The sequence below is a fragment of the Pleurodeles waltl genome, chromosome 3_1 (genome assembly GCF_031143425.1).
Source record: "Pleurodeles waltl isolate 20211129_DDA chromosome 3_1, aPleWal1.hap1.20221129, whole genome shotgun sequence".
Lineage (NCBI taxonomy): Eukaryota > Metazoa > Chordata > Amphibia > Caudata > Salamandridae > Pleurodeles > Pleurodeles waltl.
This window is the reverse complement of record NC_090440.1, coordinates 165,447,108-165,464,489: the sequence shown is the minus strand read 5'-3', so window position 1 is coordinate 165,464,489 and position 17,382 is coordinate 165,447,108.

Below are 17,382 nucleotides of genomic sequence, written 5' to 3'. Positions count from 1 at the left end.
ATACCTGGGCTATTGTATTTCTATGAGAGAACACAAAGGGGTAGTGAGGGTGAAAGGCGCCGCACATCTGAGCAGTAAAACAGTTGTAATGAGACAAGTAATCAAAGTGAAAGCAGGGTCTGGTGCAGCCTGGCCCAGTGCCTTACTACCCGGTAGGCACAAAGACGGGTACCAAAATACCCATAAACAAATTTGAACAAGATGGCCACAGCACACAGAATATATAGTCCAATGGTGTGACAGGGAAAATAACCCTCAAAGTATAGTGTTGAAGTGAAAAGTAGGCTGGAGTCCAAGTTCTTGTTTTGCAGATGTTGCCTTTAATTGTAGATGCCAGAGATCATTGTGTCATCAACGAGATACGGTCAACACGTGTTTCGTCACACAAGTGACTTTATCAAGGCTGGGCCGTCCGGCCAAAATGGTATGTGACAACGGTAAGTAGCGAGGGAGCCCCGTGATCAGTTAGCTGGGCTCCAGAAGGTCAAATGCAACTTCTAGGATTGGACCTGTCAGTATTGTACCTGGTTGAGGTGGTGAACTCGTAAGAGGAGAGCAGTGGTAATAGTAGACTCTGATAAGCCTGTGGTCACAAACCTGTAAGGTGGAGGAGTACCTTACAGGTTTGTGACCACAGCCTTATCAGGGTCTACTATTACCACTGCCCTCCTCTTACGAGTTCACCACCTCAACCAGGTACAATACTGACCGGTTGTAGGAGGCTGGACTGGCTTGTAGTGAGTACCAAGGGGTACTTGCACCTTGCACCAGGCCCAGTTATCCCTTATTAGTGTATAGGGTGTCTAGCAGCTTAGGCTGATAGATAATGGTAGCTTAGCAGAGCAGCTTAGGCTGAACTAGGAGACGTGTGAAGCTACTACAGTACCACTTAGTGTCATATGCACAATATCATAAGAAAACACAATACACAGTTATACTAAAAATAAAGGTACTTTATTTTTATGACAATATGCCAAAGTATCTTAGAGTGTACCCTCAGTGAGAGGATAGGAAATATACACAAGATATATATACACAATAGCAAAAATATGCAGTATAGTCTTAGAAAACAGTGCAAACAATGTATAGTTACAATAGGATGCAATGGGGAAACATAGGGATAGGGGCAACACAAACCATATACTCCAAAAGTGGAATGCGAACCACGAATGGACCCCAAACCTATGTGACCTTGTAGAGGGTCGCTGGGACTATTAGAAAATAGTGAGAGTTAGCAAAATAACCCTCCCCAAGACGCTGAAAAGTGAGTGCAAAGTGCACTAAAGTTTCCCTAAGGACAAAGTAGTCGTGTTAGAGGAATAATGCAGGAAAGACACAAACCAGCAATGCAACAACTGTGGATTTCCAATCTAGGGTACCTGTGGAACAAGGGGACCAAGTCCAAAAGTCACAAGCAAGTCGGAGATGGGCAGATGCCCAGGAAATGCCAGCTGCGGGTGCAAAGAAGCTTCTACTGGACAGAAGAAGCTGAGGTTTCTGCAGGAACGAAAAGGGCTAGAGACTTCCCCTTTGGTGGACGGATCCCTCTCGCCGTGGAGAGTCGTGCAGAAGTGTTTTCCCGCCGAAAGGACGCCAACAAGCCTTGCTAGGCGCAAATCGTGCGTTTGGCGTTTTTGGACGCTGCTGGGGCCCAGGAGGGACCAGGAGGTCGCAAATTGGACCTGAAGAGAGAGGGGACGTCGAGCAAGACAAAGAGCCCTCACTGAAGCAGGTAGCACCCGGAGAAGTGCCAGAAACAGGCACTATGAGGATGCGTGAAACGGTGCTCGCCGAAGTTGCACAAAGGAGTCCCACGTCGCCGGAGACCAACTTAGAAAGTCGTGCAATGCAGGTTAGAGTGCCGTGGACCCAGGCTTGGCTGTGCACAAAGGATTTCCGCCGGAAGTGCACAGGGGCCGGAGTAGCTGCAAAGTCGCGGTTCCCAGCAATGCAGCCCAGCGAGGTGAGGCAAGGACTTACCTCCACCAAACTTGGACTGAAGAGTCACTGGACTGTGGGGGTCACTTGGACAGAGTCGCTGGATTCGAGGGACCTCGCTCGTCGTGCTGAGAGGAGACCCAAGGGACCGGTAATGCAGCTTTTTGGTGCCTGCGGTTGCAGGGGGAAGATTCTGTCGACCCACGGGAGATTTCTTCGGAGCTTCTGGTGCAGAGAGGAGGCAGGCTACCCCCACAGCATGCACAAGCAGGAAAACAGTCGAGAAGGCGGCAGGATCAGCGTTACAGAGTTGCAGTAGTCGTCTTTGCTACTATGTTGCAGGTTTGCAGGCTTCCAGCGCGGTCAGCAGTCGTTTCCTTATCAGGAGGTGAAGAGGGAGATGCAGAGGAACTCGGATGAGCTCTTGCATTCGTTATCTAAAGTTTCCCCAGAGACAGAGACCCTAAATAGCCAGAAAAGAGGGTTTGGCTACCTAGGAGAGAGGATAGGCTACTAACACCTGAAGGAGCCTATCAGCAGGAGTCTCTGACGTCACCTGGTGGCACTGGCCACTCAGAGCAGTCCAGTGTGCCAGCAGCACCTCTGTTTCCAAGATGGCAGAGGTCTGGAGCACACTGGAGGAGCTCTGGACACCTCCCAGGGGAGGTGCAGGTCAGGGGAGTGGTCACTCCCCTTTCCTTTGTCCAGTTTCGCGCCAGAGCAGGGGCTAAGGGGTCCCTGAACCGGTGTAGACTGGCTTATGCAGAATTGGGCACATCTGTGCCCAAGAAAGCATTTCCAGAGGCTGGGGGAGGCTACTCCTCCCCTGCCTTCACACCATTTTCCAAAGGGAGAGGGTGTCACACCCTCTCTCAGAGGAAGTTCTTTGTTCTGCCATCCTGGGCCAGGCCTGGCTGGACCCCAGGAGGGCAGATGCCTGTCTGAGGGGTTGGCAGCAGCAGCAGCTGCAGTGAAACCCCAGGAAGGGCAGTTTGGCAGTACCAGGGTCTGTGCTACAGACCACTGGGATCATGGGATTGTGCCAACTATGCCAGGATGGCATAGAGGGGGCAATTCCATGATCATAGACATGTTACATGGCCATATTCGGAGTTACCATTGTGAAGCTACATATAGGTAGTGACCTATATGTAGTGCACGCGTGTAATGGTGTCCCCGCACTCACAAAGTTCAGGGAATTGGCTCTGAACAATGTAGGGGCACCTTGGCTAGTGCCAGGGTGCCCTCACACTAAGTAACTTTGCACCTAACCTTTACCAGGTAAAGGTTAGACATATAGGTGACTTATAAGTTACTTAAGTGCAGTGTAAAATGGCTGTGAAATAACGTGGACGTTATTTCACTCAGGCTGCAGTGGCAGGCCTGTGTAAGAATTTTCAGAGCTCCCTATGGGTGGCAAAAGAAATGCTGCAGCCCATAGGGATCTCCTGGAACCCCAATACCCTGGGTTCCTCAGTACCATATACTAGGGAATTATAAGGGTGTTCCAGTAAGCCAATGTAAATTGGTAGAAATGGTCACTAGCCTGTCAGTGACAATTTGGAAAGAAATGAGAGAGCATAACCACTGAGGTTCTGGTTAGCAGTGCCTCAGTGAGACAGTTAGTCACTACACAGGTAACACATTCAGGCACACTTATGAGCACTGGGGCCCTGGGTTACCAGGGTCCCAGTGACACATACAACTAAAACAACATATATACAGTGAAAAATGGGGGTAACATGCCAGGCAAGATGGTACTTTCCTACACAACCCCCCCCCAAACGAAGGACAATAAGACTAGCCATGACCTGATGAGTCTTCATTGTCTAAGTGGAAATATCTGGAGAGTCCATCTGAATTGGAGTGGCTACTCCCAGGTCTATGTTCCACTGTATAGTCCATTCCCTGTAGGGATATGGACCACCTCAACAATTTAGGATTTTCACCTTTCATTTGTTTTAGCTAAAGTAGAGGTTTGTGGTCTGTCTGAACAATGAAGTGAGTGCCAAACAGGTATGGCCTCAACTTCTTCAGAGCCCAGACCACAGCAAAGGCCTCCCTCTCAATGGCAGACCAACGCTTTTCTCTAGGGGTCAACCTTCTACTAATAAAAGCAACAGGTTGATCCTGGCCCTCAGAATTAAGTTGTGATAGGACTGCCCCTACTCCTAATTCAGATGCATCAGTTTGGACATAGAATTTTTTAGAGTAACAAGGGCTTTTCAGGACAGGTGCAGAGCACATGGCCTGCTTCAGCTCCTCAAAAGCTTTCTGACAGTTTGCTGTCCATAATACCTTTTTAGGCATTTTCTTGGATGTGAGGTCATTAAGAGGGGCTGCAATGGAGCCATAGTTCTTAATGAACCTCCTGTAATACCCAGTGAGGCCTAGGAAGGCTCTCACCTGAGTCTGAGTGGTAGGGGGAACCCAATCAATAATTGTTTGGATTTTCCCCTGAAGTGGTGCAATCTGTTCCCCACCAACAAGGTGTCCCAGATAAACCACCTTACCCTGCCCTATCTGGCACTTTGAAGCCTTGATAGTGAGGCCTGCCTTTTGCAGGGCCTCCAAAACTTTCCATAGGTGGACCAGGTGATCATCCCAGCTGGAGCTAAAGACAGCTATATCGTCCAAATATGCTGCACTGAAAGCTTCCAGCCCTTGCAGGACTGTGTTCACCAACCTCTGAAAAGTGGCAGGTGCATTTTTCAAACCAAAAGGCATTACAGTAAACTGGTAATGTCCTCCAATGGTAGAAAATGCAGTCTTAGGTTTAGCATCTTCTGATAATTTGATCTGCCAATACCCTGCAGTCAAATCAAACGTGCTTAGATACTTGCCAGATGCCAGTGTATCTATAAGCTCATCTGCCCTGGGTATAGGGTGAGCATCAGTTTTGGTTACCAAGTTGAGATCTCTATAGTCTACACAAAACCGCATTTCTTTCTTTCCATCTTTAGAATTGGGTTTTGGTACCCGTACCACAGGAGAAGCCCATGGACTGTCAGAGTGCTCAATCACTCCTAGTTCCAACATTTTCTGAACTTCTTGCTTTATGCAGTCCCTGACATGGTCAGGCTGCCTATAGATCTTACTTTTGACAGGTAAACTGTCTCCAGTATCTACAGGGAGTGCAGAATTATTAGGCAAGTTGTATTTTTGAGGATTAATTTTATTATTGAACAACAACCATGTTCTCAATGAACCCAAAAAACTCATTAATATCAAAGCTGAATATTTTTGGAAGTAGTTTTTAGTTTGTTTTTAGTTTTAGCTATGTTAGGGGGATATCTGTGTGTGCAGGTGACTATTACTGTGCATAATTATTAGGCAACTTAACAAAAAAAAAATATATACCCATTTCAATTATTTATTATTACCAGTGAAACCAATATAACATCTCAACATTCACAAATATACATTTCTGACATTCAAAAACAAAACAAAAACAAATCAGTGACCAATATAGCCACCTTTCTTTGCAAGGACACTCAAAAGCCTGCCATCCATGGATTCTGTCAGTGTTTTGATCTGTTCACCATCAACACTGCGTGCAGCAGCAACCACAGCCTCCCAGACACTGTTCAGAGAGGTGTACTGTTTTCCCTCCTTGTAAATCTCACATTTGATGATGGACCACAGGTTCTCAATGGGGTTCAGATCAGGTGAACAAGGAGGCCATGTCATTAGATTTCCTTCTTTTATACCCTTTCTTGCCAGCCACGCTGTGGAGTACTTGGACGCGTGTGATGGAGCATTGTCCTGCATGAAAATCATGTTTTTCTTGAAGGATGCAGACTTCTTCCTGTACCACTGCTTGAAGAAGGTGTCTTCCAGGAACTGGCAGTAGGACTGGGAGTTGAGCTTGACTCCATCCTCAACCCGAAAAGGCCCCACAAGCTCATCTTTGATGATACCAGCCCAAACCAGTACTCCACCTCCACCTTGCTGGCGTCTGAGTCGGACTGGAGCTCTCTGCCCTTTACCAATCCAGCCACGGGCCCATCCATATGGCCCATCAAGACTCACTCTCATTTCATCAGTCCATAAAACCTTAGAAAAATCAGTCTTGAGATATTTATTGGCCCAGTCTTGACGTTTCAGCTTGTGTGTCTTGTTCAGTGGTGGTCGTCTTTCAGCCTTTCTTACCTTGGCCATGTCTCTGAGTATTGCACACCTTGTGCTTTTGGGCACTCCAGTGATGTTGCAGCTCTGAAATATGGCCAAACTGGTGGCAAGTGGCATCGTGGCAGCTGCACGCTTGACTTTTCTCAGTTCATGGGCAGTTATTTTGCGCCTTGGTTTTTCCACACGCTTCTTGCGACCCTGTTGACTATTTTGAATGAAACGCTTGCTTGTTCGATGATCACGCTTCAGAAGCTTTGCAATTTTAAGAGTGCTGCATCCCTCTGCAAGATATCTCACTATTTTTGACTTTTCGGAGCCTGTCAAGTCCTTCTTTTGACCCATTTTGCCAAAGGAAAGGAAGTTGCCTAATAATTATGCACACCTGATATAGGGTGTTGATGTCATTAGACCACACCCCTTCTCATTACAGAGATGCACATCACCTAATATGCTTAATTGGTAGTAGGCTTTCGAGCCTATACAGCTTGGAGTAAGACAACATGCATAAAGAGGATGATGTGGTCAAAATACTCATTTGCCTAATAATTCTGCACTCCCTGTATAGTGTGCTCACACCAAGAAGTGGTGCCTGGCACAGTAGAGAAGAGTTCTGAAAATTGTCCTAGGAGATTTATGCAATGGTCTTTCTGCTCAGCAGTAAGACAATCTGCCAAAACTACACCTTCCACAAGAGCATCTTGTTCTGTGGAAGAGAAGAGATCAGGTAGAGGATCACTGTCTTCTTCCTGTCCCTCATCAGTTGCCATGAGCAGGGTGAGATCAGCCCTGTCATAGTAGGGTTTCAGGCGGTTGACATGGAGCACCCTAAGGGGACTCCTGGCAGTGCCTAAGTCAACCAAGTAGGTGACTTCACCCTTCTTTTCAACAATTGTGTGGGGTCCACTCCATTTATCTTGGAGTGCTCTTGGGGCCACAGGCTCCAAGACCCACACTTTCTGCCCTGGTTGGTACTGAACCAAAACAGCCTTCTGATCATGCCATTGCTTCTGGAGCTCTTGGCTGGCCTGAAGGTTTTTACTGGCCTTTTTCATGTACTCAGCCATCCTTGATCTGAGGCCAAGTACATAATCCACAATATCCTGCTTAGGAGCTTTTAAAGGTTGTTCCCAACCCTTCTTTACAAGTGTGAGTGGACCCCTAACAGGGTGTCCAAAAAGAAGTTCAAAGGGGCTGAAGCCCACTCCTTTCTGGGGTACCTCCCTGTAGGCAAAAAGGAGGCATGGTAGAAGGATATCCCATCTCCTGCGGAGTTTTTCAGGGAGACCCATAATCATGCCTTTGAGAGTTTTATTAAATCTCTCCACCAGTCCATTTGTTTGTGGATGATAGGGTGTTGTGAACTTGTACGTTACACCACACTCCTTCCACATGGCCTTTAAGTATGCAGACATGAAATTGCTTCCTCTGTCTGATACTACTTCCTTTGGGAAGCCCACCCTGGAAAATATTCCCAGGAGGGCCTTTGCCACTGCAGGTGCTGTAGTGGTCCTTAAAGGAATTGCTTCAGGATATCTTGTGGCATGGTCCACTACCACTAAGATAAACCTATTGCCTGAAGCAGTAGGAGGGTCAAGGGGGCCAACTATGTCAACCCCTACCCTTTCAAAGGGAACCCCAACCACAGGCAGTGGGATAAGGGGTGCCTTTGGAGTGCCACCTGTCTTGCCACTGGCTTGACAGGTTTCACAGGACTTACAAAATTCCTTTGTGTCCTCAGACATCCTAGGCCAATGAAACAGGGGAACAAGCCTGTCCCAAGTTTTCATTTGTCCTAGATGCCCAGCTAAGGGAATGTCATGTGCCAGTGTTAGGAGGAACTTTCTGTACTCCTGAGGAATCACTAATCTCCTGGCAGCTCCAGGTTTAGGATCCCTATGCTCAGTGTACAAGAGGTTGTCCTCCCAGTAAACTCTGTGAGAGTCACTGACATCCCCATTAGCCTGTTTGACAGCTTGCTGTCTGAGACCCTCTAATGTGGGACAGGTTTGCTGTGCCACACTCAGCTCCTCTCTGGCAGGCCCCCCTTCACCCAAAAGCTCAGCAGTGTCTGCTTCCAGCTCCTCTGGTGTAGGTTCTGCACAGGGAGGGAATTCTTCTTCCTCAGAAGTAGAATCCACTGTAGAGGGAGGGATAGTAGGAAGTGGTTTGCTTCTACTAGCCCTAGCTTTAGGGAGCACTTGGTCCATTGTTCCAGGATCCAAGCTTCCCTGTCCTTTTTGCTTTTTGGCCTGAGCCCTTGTCAAAGCAAAAATATGCCCTGGAATGCCCAGCATTGCTGCATGGGCCTCCAACTCCACATCTGACCAAGCTGATGTCTCCAAATCATTCCCTAGTAGACAGTCTACAGGTAATTCTGAAGCTACCACAACTTTCTTTGGACCAGTTACCCCCCCCCCAGTTGAGATTTACAATAGCCATGGGGTGGCTTTGTGTTATGTTGTGAGCATCGGTTACTTGGTACTGGTGTCCAAGTATGTGTTGTTCAGGGTGCACCAGTTTCTCAATCACCATTGTGACACTGGCACCTGTGTCCCTGTAGGCCTGGACCTCAACACCATTTATTAGGGGTAGTTGCTTGTACTTCTCCAAGTTATGGGGGCAAGCAACCAAAGTGGCTAAATCAATAGCCCCTTCAGAGACTAAAGTAGCCTCTGTGGTCTCCCTAATCAGACCAACCCCAACTAAGTTACCAATAGTGAGCCCAGCTACTCCCTTGGATTGGCTATTAGTAGGTTTGCTCCCACCACCACTGCTATTAGTAGGGACACACCTTGCACCAGGCCCAGTTATCCCTTATTAGTGTATAGGGTGTCTAGCAGCTTAGGCTGATAGATAATGGTAGCTTAGCAGAGCAGCTTAGGCTGAACTAGGAGACGTGTGAAGCTACTACAGTACCACTTAGTGTCATATGCACAATATCATAAGAAAACACAATACACAGTTATACTAAAAATAAAGGTACTTTATTTTTATGACAATATGCCAAAGTATCTTAGAGTGTACCCTCAGTGAGAGGATAGGAAATATACACAAGATATATATACACAATAGCAAAAATATGCAGTATAGTCTTAGAAAACAGTGCAAACAATGTATAGTTACAATAGGATGCAATGGGGAAACATAGGGATAGGGGCAACACAAACCATATACTCCAAAAGTGGAATGCGAACCACGAATGGACCCCAAACCTATGTGACCTTGTAGAGGGCCGCTGGGACTATTAGAAAATAGTGAGAGTTAGCAAAATAACCCTCCCCAAGACGCTGAAAAGTGAGTGCAAAGTGCACTAAAGTTCCCCTAAGGACAAAGTAGTCGTGTTAGAGGAATAATGCAGGAAAGACACAAACCAGCAATGCAACAACTGTGGATTTCCAATCTAGGGTACCTGTGGAACAAGGGGACCAAGTCCAAAAGTCACAAGCAAGTCGGAGATGGGCAGATGCCCAGGAAATGCCAGCTGCGGGTGCAAAGAAGCTTCTACTGGACAGAAGAAGCTGAGGTTTCTGCAGGAACGAAAAGGGCTAGAGACTTCCCCTTCGGTGGACGGATCCCTCTCGCCGTGGAGAGTCGTGCAGAAGTGTTTTCCCGCCGAAAGGACGCCAACAAGCCTTGCTAGGCGCAAATCGTGCGTTTGGTGTTTTTGGACGCTGCTGGGGCCCAGGAGGTCGCAAATTGGACCTGAAGAGAGAGGGGACGTCGAGCAAGACAAAGAGCCCTCACTGAAGCAGGTAGCACCCGGAGAAGTGCCAGAAACAGGCACTACGAGGATGCGTGAAACGGTGCTCGCCGAAGTTGCACAAAGGAGTCCCACGTCACCGGAGACCAACTTAGAAAGTCGTGCAATGCAGGTTAGAGTGCCGTGGACCCAGGCTTGGCTGTGCACAAAAGATTTCCGCCGGAAGTGCACAGGGGCCGGAGTAGCTGCAAAGTCGCGGTTCCCAGCAATGCAGCCCAGCGAGGTGAGGCAAGGACTTACCTCCACCAAACTTGGACTGAAGAGTCACTGGACTGTGGGGGTCACTTGGACAGAGTCGCTGGATTCGAGGGACCTCGCTCGTCGTGCTGAGAGGAGACCCAAGGGACCGGTAATGCAGCTTTTTGGTGCCTGCGGTTGCAGGGGGAAGATTCCGTCGACCCACGGGAGATTTCTTCGGAGCTTCTGGTGCAGAGAGGAGGCAGGCTACCCCCACAGCATGCACAAGCAGGAAAACAGTCGAGAAGGCGGCAGGATCAGCGTTACAGAGTTGCAGTAGTCGTCTTTGCTACTATGTTGCAGGTTTGCAGGCTTCCAGCGCGGTCAGCAGTCGTTTCCTTATCAGGAGGTGAAGAGGGAGATGCAGAGGAACTCGGATGAGCTCTTGCATTCGTTATCTAAAGTTTCCCCAGAGACAGAGACCCTAAATAGCCAGAAAAGAGGGTTTGGCTACCTAGGAGAGAGGATAGGCTACTAACACCTGAAGGAGCCTATCAGCAGGAGTCTCTGACGTCACCTGGTGGCACTGGCCACTCAGAGCAGTCCAGTGTGCCAGCAGCACCTCTGTTTCCAAGATGGCAGAGGTCTGGAGCACACTGGAGGAGCTCTGGACACCTCCCAGGGGAGGTGCAGGTCAGGGGAGTGGTCACTCCCCTTTCCTTTGTCCAGTTTCGCGCCAGAGCAGGGGCTAAGGGGTCCCTGAACCGGTGTAGACTGGCTTATGCAGAATTGGGCACATCTGTGCCCAAGAAAGCATTTCCAGAGGCTGGGGGAGGCTACTCCTCCCCTGCCTTCACACCATTTTCCAAAGGGAGAGGGTGTCACACCCTCTCTCAGAGGAAGTTCTTTGTTCTGCCATCCTGGGCCAGGCCTGGCTGGACCCCAGGAGGGCAGATGCCTGTCTGAGGGGTTGGCAGCAGCAGCAGCTGCAGTGAAACCCCAGGAAGGGCAGTTTGGCAGTACCAGGGTCTGTGCTACAGACCACTGGGATCATGGGATTGTGCCAACTATGCCAGGATGGCATAGAGGGGGCAATCCCATGATCATAGACATGTTACATGGCCATATTCGGAGTTACCATTGTGAAGCTACATATAGGTAGTGACCTATATGTAGTGCACGCGTGTAATGGTGTCCCCGCACTCACAAAGTTCAGGGAATTGGCTCTGAACAATGTAGGGGCACCTTGGCTAGTGCCAGGGTGCCCTCACACTAAGTAACTTTGCACCTAACCTTTACCAGGTAAAGGTTAGACATATAGGTGACTTATAAGTTACTTAAGTGCAGTGTAAAATGGCTGTGAAATAACGTGGACGTTATTTCACTCAGGCTGCAGTGGCAGGCCTGTGTAAGAATTGTCAGAGCTCCCTATGGGTGGCAAAAGAAATGCTGCAGCCCATAGGGATCTCCTGGAACCCCAATACCCTGGGTTCCTCAGTACCATATACTAGGGAATTATAAGGGTGTTCCAGTAAGCCAATGTAAATTGGTAGAAATGGTCACTAGCCTGTCAGTGACAATTTGGAAAGAAATGAGAGAGCATAACCACTGAGGTTCTGGTTAGCAGTGCCTCAGTGAGAAAGTTAGTCACTACACAGGTAACACATTCAGGCACACTTATGAGCACTGGGGCCCTGGGTTACCAGGGTCCCAGTGACACATACAACTAAAACAACATATATACAGTGAAAAATGGGGGTAACATGCCAGGCAAGATGGTACTTTCCTACACAACCCCCCCCCCCAAACGAAGGACAATAAGACTAGCCATGACCTGATGAGTCTTCATTGTCTAAGTGGAAATATCTGGAGAGTCCATCTGCATTGGAGTGGCTACTCCCAGGTCTATGTTCCACTGTATAGTCCATTCCCTGTAGGGATATGGACCACCTCAACAATTTAGGATTTTCACCTTTCATTTGTTTTAGCTAAAGTAGAGGTTTGTGGTCTGTCTGAACAATGAAGTGAGTGCCAAACAGGTATGGCCTCAACTTCTTCAGAGCCCAGACCACAGCAAAGGCCTCCCTCTCAATGGCAGACCAACGCTTTTCTCTAGGGGTCAACCTTCTACTAATAAAAGCAACAGGTTGATCCTGGCCCTCAGAATTAAGTTGTGATAGGACTGCCCCTACTCCTAATTCAGATGCATCAGTTTGGACATAGAATTTTTTAGAGTAACAAGGGCTTTTCAGGACAGGTGCAGAGCACATGGCCTGCTTCAGCTCCTCAAAAGCTTTCTGACAGTTTGCTGTCCATAATACCTTTTTAGGCATTTTCTTGGATGTGAGGTCATTAAGAGGGGCTGCAATGGAGCCATAGTTCTTAATGAACCTTCTGTAATACCCAGTGAGGCCTAGGAAGGCTCTCACCTGAGTCTGAGTGGTAGGGGGAACCCAATCAATAATTGTTTGGATTTTCCCCTGAAGTGGTGCAATCTGTTCCCCACCAACAAGGTGTCCCAGATAAACCACCTTACCCTGCCCTATCTGGCACTTTGAAGCCTTGATAGTGAGGCCTGCCTTTTGCAGGGCCTCCAAAACTTTCCATAGGTGGACCAGGTGATCATCCCAGCTGGAGCTAAAGACAGCTATATCGTCCAAATATGCTGCACTGAAAGCTTCCAGCCCTTGCAGGACTGTGTTCACCAACCTCTGAAAAGTGGCAGGTGCATTTTTCAAACCAAAAGGCATTACAGTAAACTGGTAATGTCCTCCAATGGTAGAAAATGCAGTCTTAGGTTTAGCATCTTCTGATAATTTGATCTGCCAATACCCTGCAGTCAAATCAAAAGTGCTTAGATACTTGCCAGATGCCAGTGTATCTATAAGCTCATCTGCCCTGGGTATAGGGTGAGCATCAGTTTTGGTTACCAAGTTGAGATCTCTATAGTCTACACAAAACCGCATTTCTTTCTTTCCATCTTTAGAATTGGGTTTTGGTACCCGTACCACAGGAGAAGCCCATGGACTGTCAGAGTGCTCAATCACTCCTAGTTCCAACATTTTCTGAACTTCTTGCTTTATGCAGTCCCTGACATGGTCAGGCTGCCTATAGATCTTACTTTTGACAGGTAAACTGTCTCCAGTATCTACAGGGAGTGCAGAATTATTAGGCAAGTTGTATTTTTGAGGATTAATTTTATTATTGAACAACAACCATGTTCTCAATGAACCCAAAAAAATCATTAATATCAAAGCTGAATATTTTTGGAAGTAGTTTTTAGTTTGTTTTTAGTTTTAGCTATGTTAGGGGGATATCTGTGTGTGCAGGTGACTATTACTGTGCATAATTATTAGGCAACTTAACAAAAAAAAAATATATACCCATTTCAATTATTTATTATTACCAGTGAAACCAATATAACATCTCAACATTCACAAATATACATTTCTGACATTCAAAAACAAAACAAAAACAAATCAGTGACCAATATAGCCACCTTTCTTTGCAAGGACACTCAAAAGCCTGCCATCCATGGATTCTGTCAGTGTTTTGATCTGTTCACCATCAACACTGCGTGCAGCAGCAACCACAGCCTCCCAGACACTGTTCAGAGAGGTGTACTGTTTTCCCTCCTTGTAAATCTCACATTTGATGATGGACCACAGGTTCTCAATGGGGTTCAGATCAGGTGAACAAGGAGGCCATGTCATTAGATTTCCTTCTTTTATACCCTTTCTTGCCAGCCACGCTGTGGAGTACTTGGACGCGTGTGATGGAGCATTGTCCTGCATGAAAATCATGTTTTTCTTGAAGGATGCAGACTTCTTCCTGTACCACTGCTTGAAGAAGGTGTCTTCCAGGAACTGGCAGTAGGACTGGGAGTTGAGCTTGACTCCATCCTCAACCCGAAAAGGCCCCACAAGCTCATCTTTGATGATACCAGCCCAAACCAGTACTCCACCTCCACCTTGCTGGCGTCTGAGTCGGACTGGAGCTCTCTGCCCTTTACCAATCCAGCCACGGGCCCATCCATATGGCCCATCAAGACTCACTCTCATTTCATCAGTCCATAAAACCTTAGAAAAATCAGTCTTGAGATATTTATTGGCCCAGTCTTGACGTTTCAGCTTGTGTGTCTTGTTCAGTGGTGGTCGTCTTTCAGCCTTTCTTACCTTGGCCATGTCTCTGAGTATTGCACACCTTGTGCTTTTGGGCACTCCAGTGATGTTGCAGCTCTGAAATATGGCCAAACTGGTGGCAAGTGGCATCGTGGCAGCTGCACGCTTGACTTTTCTCAGTTCATGGGCAGTTATTTTGCGCCTTGGTTTTTCCACACGCTTCTTGCGACCCTGTTGACTATTTTGAATGAAACGCTTGCTTGTTCGATGATCACGCTTCAGAAGCTTTGCAATTTTAAGAGTGCTGCATCCCTCTGCAAGATATCTCACTATTTTTGACTTTTCGGAGCCTGTCAAGTCCTTCTTTTGACCCATTTTGCCAAAGGAAAGGAAGTTGCCTAATAATTATGCACACCTGATATAGGGTGTTGATGTCATTAGACCACACCCCTTCTCATTACAGAGATGCACATCACCTAATATGCTTAATTGGTAGTAGGCTTTCAAGCCTATACAGCTTGGAGTAAGACAACATGCATAAAGAGGATGATGTGGTCAAAATACTCATTTGCCTAATAATTCTGCACTCCCTGTATAGTGTGCTCACACCAAGAAGTGGTGCCTGGCACAGTAGAGAAGAGTTCTGAAAATTGTCCTAGGAGATTTATGCAATGGTCTTTCTGCTCAGCAGTAAGACAATCTGCCAAAACTACACCTTCCACAAGAGCATCTTGTTCTGTGGAAGAGAAGAGATCAGGTAGAGGATCACTGTCTTCTTCCTGTCCCTCATCAGTTGCCATGAGCAGGGTGAGATCAGCCCTGTCATAGTAGGGTTTCAGGCGGTTGACATGGAGCACCCTAAGGGGACTCCTGGCAGTGCCTAAGTCAACCAAGTAGGTGACTTCACCCTTCTTTTCAATAATTGTGTGGGGTCCACTCCATTTATCTTGGAGTGCTCTTGGGGCCACAGGCTCCAAGACCCACACTTTCTGCCCTGGTTGGTACTGAACCAAAACAGCCTTCTGATCATGCCATTGCTTCTGGAGCTCTTGGCTGGCCTGAAGGTTTTTACTGGCCTTTTTCATGTACTCAGCCATCCTTGATCTGAGGCCAAGTACATAATCCACAATATCCTGCTTAGGAGCTTTTAAAGGTTGTTCCCAACCCTTCTTTACAAGTGTGAGTGGACCCCTAACAGGGTGTCCAAAAAGAAGTTCAAAGGGGCTGAAGCCCACTCCTTTCTGGGGTACCTCCCTGTAGGCAAAAAGGAGGCATGGTAGAAGGATATCCCATCTCCTGCGGAGTTTTTCAGGGAGACCCATAATCATGCCTTTGAGAGTTTTATTAAATCTCTCCACCAGTCCATTTGTTTGTGGATGATAGGGTGTTGTGAACTTGTACGTTACACCACACTCCTTCCACATGGCCTTTAAGTATGCAGACATGAAATTGCTTCCTCTGTCTGATACTACTTCCTTTGGGAAGCCCACCCTGGAAAATATTCCCAGGAGGGCCTTTGCCACTGCAGGTGCTGTAGTGGTCCTTAAAGGAATTGCTTCAGGATATCTTGTGGCATGGTCCACTACCACTAAGATAAACCTATTGCCTGAAGCAGTAGGAGGGTCAAGGGGGCCAACTATGTCAACCCCTACCCTTTCAAAGGGAACCCCAACCACAGGCAGTGGGATAAGGGGTGCCTTTGGAGTGCCACCTGTCTTGCCACTGGCTCGACAGGTTTCACAGGACTTACAAAATTCCTTTGTGTCCTCAGACATCCTAGGCCAATGAAACAGGGGAACAAGCCTGTCCCAAGTTTTCATTTGTCCTAGATGCCCAGCTAAGGGAATGTCATGTGCCAGTGTTAGGAGGAACTTTCTGTACTCCTGAGGAATCACTAATCTCCTGGCAGCTCCAGGTTTAGGATCCCTATGCTCAGTGTACAAGAGGTTGTCCTCCCAGTAAACTCTGTGAGAGTCACTGACATCCCCATTAGCCTGTTTGACAGCTTGCTGTCTGAGACCCTCTAATGTGGGACAGGTTTGCTGTGCCACACTCAGCTCCTCTCTGGCAGGCCCCCCTTCACCCAAAAGCTCAGCAGTGTCTGCTTCCAGCTCCTCTGGTGTAGGTTCTGCACAGGGAGGGAATTCTTCTTCCTCAGAAGTAGAATCCACTGTAGAGGGAGGGATAGTAGGAAGTGGTTTGCTTCTACTAGCCCTAGCTTTAGGGAGCACTTGGTCCATTGTTCCAGGATCCAAGCTTCCCTGTCCTTTTTGCTTTTTGGCCTGAGCCCTTGTCAAAGCAAAAATATGCCCTGGAATGCCCAGCATTGCTGCATGGGCCTCCAACTCCACATCTGACCAAGCTGATGTCTCCAAATCATTCCCTAGTAGACAGTCTACAGGTAATTCTGAAGCTACCACAACTTTCTTTGGACCAGTTACCCCCCCCCCAGTTGAGATTTACAATAGCCATGGGGTGGCTTTGTGTTATGTTGTGAGCATCGGTTACTTGGTACTGGTGTCCAAGTATGTGTTGTTCAGGGTGCACCAGTTTCTCAATCACCATTGTGACACTGGCACCTGTGTCCCTGTAGGCCTGGACCTCAACACCATTTATTAGGGGTAGTTGCTTGTACTTCTCCAAGTTATGGGGGCAAGCAACCAAAGTGGCTAAATCAATAGCCCCTTCAGAGACTAAAGTAGCCTCTGTGGTCTCCCTAATCAAACCAACCCCAACTAAGTTACCAATAGTGAGCCCAGCTACTCCCTTGGATTGGCTATTAGTAGGTTTGCTCCCACCACCACTGCTATTAGTAGGGACACACCTTGCACCAGGCCCAGTTATCCCTTATTAGTGTATAGGGTGTCTAGCAGCTTAGGCTGATAGATAATGGTAGCTTAGCAGAGCAGCTTAGGCTGAACTAGGAGACATGTGAAGCTACTACAGTACCACTTAGTGTCATATGCACAATATCATAAGAAAACACAATACACAGTTATACTAAAAATAAAGGTACTTTATTTTTATGACAATATGCCAAAGTATCTTAGAGTGTACCCTCAGTGAGAGGATAGGAAATATACACAAGATATATATACACAATAGCAAAAATATGCAGTATAGTCTTAGAAAACAGTGCAAGCAATGTATAGTTACAATAGGATGCAATGGGGAAACATAGGGATAGGGGCAACACAAACCATATACTCCAAAAGTGGAATGTGAACCACGAATGGACCCCAAACCTATGTGACC